The 4,191-nt window shown below is 37.3% G+C and overlaps 1 pseudogene; it reads left to right on the top strand.

The window, feature by feature from the left end:
* Positions 1–3,283: 3,283 nt before the first annotated feature.
* LOC101133696 (calpain small subunit 1-like) lies at positions 3,284–3,985 on the top strand (annotated as a pseudogene).
* Positions 3,986–4,191: the final 206 nt, after the last annotated feature.

The raw sequence follows: 4,191 nt of genomic DNA, 5'->3' as shown, positions 1-4,191 counted from the left end.
CATGAGAAAGACAAAATAAAGATTTTTATTGTCTTACTGGAAGAATATGTCTATTTTTTTCTTGACTTTCTAAAGTATAAATATTCTTTCTCTGAAAGACGTAACTGTCTAGGCGCTAGTAAAATATGCTGTAAGTACATGTTTTTAAAAGTAGTTTATTTTATTTCTTGTTATTCTGTGCTTAGCAACTTCCAATCTGATTACAGTTGACCCTTGAACAGTGCGGGTTTGAACTTTGAGTTCACTTAACATGGACTTTTTTCAACTAAACACAGTATGAAAATACACTATTTGAGGAATGTGAAACCCACATATACGGAGGGCCATCTTTTGGTATACATGAATTCTGCAGGGCCACTGCTGGACTTGAGCATGCAAGGATTTTGTATGGATTATCCACAGTGGTCCTAGAACCAATTCTCTATGTATACTGAGGGATGACTGTAGTTATTTTTCTTGATATAAAAAAGAAAAAGTATTTAATAAGGAATATATGTATGTGAGCCTTAAGAAGTTATCGCACTGATTGTAATCTGGATATGGTACAAATTTTATGGTACTAATTGGCCTACAATCACTTGATCCAACATTGGGCCTAAATTTCCTTAATGTGCTCAAACTCAAGCTGCTGGAGTTTCTCAAGGAATAGCAACCCATGAAAATAAATTATCAATCACCTTTCAACAACCAGAAATCACCACTGAAACAGGCTTTGATCAAGTCTTAAATAAAAATTGACATCAAATTTTTAGGTTGATTCCCACCTCCTGCTGAATTTTCTACCACCAAGGTCATGCTCTGTCACCTCGAATCAGTTTAAAGATATGCTTCAGATACTAATCTCTGGTAGTGGGGCATTCAACTATCTTCAGTTACAGCACAAAATCCCATACAATTCAAACTAAGCTAAAAAGAAATTCCAAACTTAGTGGAGTTCTCTACTTCACTCTAAGTGAGGATTGTGCTCTGGTTAGCTTTGTTAGTTCAACCACATAGATAGACCTTATCTAAGGAAAGATAAGCACCCTATCTCACAATTTCCAAATATCACTTAGAAACAAGTTTTATGAACATTCTCTTTGGCCTTGTATCCTCTTATCTCCAATCTTGATTTTGAGTTAAAGAAAGAGGAACAGCCTTAGTTGCCACTCCTGTAAAATCAGTAAATCATGGTGGTTCAGGTCCTGGAAGGATGCCACAGCTTCTCCTGAGCCTGGTGATTGATGGTGCCCATGGTGTTGTGACAAAGTGGCCACTCGAAAGCACTATCAGGGCAAAAATCCACAAGTCATTCTTGCAATCAATCTAGAAAGTATATGGCAGCAAGAGATTTAGGCATCTACTCTTCATTCATTCATTTGTTCTCTGGCTATTTCAGCTAGGCTATATACACTGGATAATAGGACAAAAAGACATACATTTTTGAAGACAGTCTTAAGTTAAAACTTCAGCTGTGGATAAATATTTCTTTAGCAAATTTTTATCAGTTATGGGCTGTATTCAGGATAAAAATGCTATAAATTAAACCCAACAAGTGTTTTATTTTTCATCCACTAAATGCCAGGCACCGCATTTTATTTTATGTATAACTCAATATACCAGTCTCTGCCCTCATAAAGATGACTTTCTGGTGACGGAAATAAGCAAGTAAAAATATAAATGCAACCAGGGTGATAATGTTTGCCAGAAACGATATCAAAAGCTACAATGTAAAAGAAAATGTGGTAATTCCAATAAATGGGAACAAGTACTCTGTGAGTTCAGAACAAGAGACTATGACCATAAAAAATAGCCCTAGGCTTAAAATAGCTGGTCTTTTAAAAATTTATACAAGGTGTACTTGTAGAGTTAAAGGGACCGTATAAGTGGAAAGACCAGCATAAGCCAAGTCAGTTATGTTAGAAAGTGTAGGTCTTACTAAAGGTACTGTAGAATTATTCCCTTTGACTGAAGCACTGAATAGGCGTGTTGAAGTGAAAGATGAGACTGGAAATGAGATTAGGGCCTGACAAGAAGGGACCTGAAGATCAGGAAAATAGAATTAGACATCTTCAAACCATACCAGAATTCTAGATTTGGCCTATAGTTTCACTGCCATCAAGAGTTTATAATTTGGTATAATTTGGGGTTTTTTTGATCAAATTCTTAATAGATTCTATCTGGAAGATTGGAAATAACTTATATTTTGGGGACAAATCATATCCCCAGATCCCTTTATATTATTCCTAATCAATTTAAATTAAAAAACGAACAAAAATAGGACTTAGTCCAACAAAATAAATTTATTTTAACATCAGGAATTCATACGGGTGCTTTCTGAGATTATTATTGAAAATTCAAACTGGGTAAATCCATTTTTAAAAAGTATAGGAAGCCAAAGATCTATTTATGGACTACGTACAAGTTATATTTAGAAAATGTATAATAAAGAGAAATGATTCATTGCAAATAATACTATAAAATTATCCCATGTATAATTTTTTCAATGAGTCAATTTTATAATATCAGACAAACAAAAGCTGAAGGATTTCATCAATAACAGACCTGTCTTACAAGAAATGCTAAAGGGACTCCTTCAATCTGAAAGAAATGGACATTAATGAGCAATAAAAAAATCATCTGAAGATACAAAACTCACTGGTGGTAGTAAGTACACAGGGAAAAAAAGAATATTATAGCACCATAAATGTGGTATGTAAACTCCTCGTATCTCAAGTAGAAAGACTAAAAGATGAACCTATCTAAAGTAATAACTATAACAACTTTTCAAGACATAGACAGTATAATAATAAATAGAAACAACAAAAATTTGAAAAGCAGGGAGATGAAATTAAAGTGTAGAATTTTTATTAGTTTTCTCTTTGCTTGTTTGTTATTTGTTTATGCAATCAGAGTTCTCATCAGTTTAAAATAATTGGTTATAAAATATTATTTGCAAACCTCATTGTAACCTCAAATCAAAAAACGTACAATAGATACACAAAGAATAAAAAGCAAGAAATTAAAACATACCACCAGAGGAAACTACGTTTGCTAAAAGGAAGACAAGAAAGAAAAGAAGACCACAAAACGACTAGAAAACACATAAAATAACAAGATTAAGTCCTTACTTATCAATGATTACATCGAATGTGAATGGACGAAACTCTCCAATCAAAAGCCATAGAGTGATCCCCCACTGATCAGGCCTCCAAGCACATTTCCGAGGCCCCTATCCAGGTCTTCATCTCTCCTATTCCTGACACTGCCACTTCCACCCTTCAAGAATGAGTTAACTAGGAACATGTCTCCTCACATCCAGAGGTCTGGCAGTCAGTTCTTCAGCAGAGGCAGAAGAGGTGGCAGAGTGGCCGTGTGCTTCCTAGGTGGAATCATTAGCTCCATCATAGAGGTGGCTACACAGCACAACCTGGAGCCCCTGCCTCAACACACACATTGCTCCAACACTGAGGCCAACAAGAGTGAGGAGGTCCATCATTTCTGGAGGCTCTTTGCCCGGTTGGCTGGAGATGACATCGAGGTCAGCGGCACAGAACTCATGAATGTTGTCAACAAGGTTGTGATCAGTAGGACTGAACTGAAGACTCATGGTTTTGGCATTGATACATGTCAAAGCATGGTGGCCATGATGGATAGTGACACCACAGGCAAGCTGGACTTTGAGGAATTCAAGTACCTGTGGAACAACATCAAAAAGTGACAGACAATATACAAGCAGTTTGATGTTGACCAATCCGAAACCATTTGCAGCAGTGAACTTGCAGAGGCCTTTGAGGCAGCAGGGTTCCACCTGAATGAACAACTCTACAACATAATATTCTGACACTACTTGCATGAAGGACAGAACATGGATTTTGGCAGCTTTATCAGCTGCTTGGTCAGGCCAGATGCTTCGTTTCATGCCTTGAAATCTCTTTACAAAGATGACACTAGACCATTCTAAGTGAATATCCAAGAGTGGCTGCAGCTGACAATGTATTTCTAAATGGGAAACCCAGGCCTGCCCCTTCACTGCCTTGCTATAGGAGTCACCTTGGAGCCTCAGCCTCTCCCAGTGCTGATCCCATTTGCAGTCACATCTTCATGGGTCCTGCTGACCCATGGGCCTTTTGTTCTTCCAGCCCTTGGCACCCAGCTTCTCAGTCAAGATCCAGGGTCAAATGTGCCTCAACATGCCATGCCCTGAGTTGG

Source organism: Gorilla gorilla, chromosome 1, assembly GCF_029281585.2.
Source record: "Gorilla gorilla gorilla isolate KB3781 chromosome 1, NHGRI_mGorGor1-v2.1_pri, whole genome shotgun sequence".
NCBI lineage: Eukaryota > Metazoa > Chordata > Mammalia > Primates > Hominidae > Gorilla > Gorilla gorilla.
The sequence above is the reverse complement of the archived record's forward strand: the minus strand, read 5'-3'. Positions and strand labels throughout refer to the sequence as shown.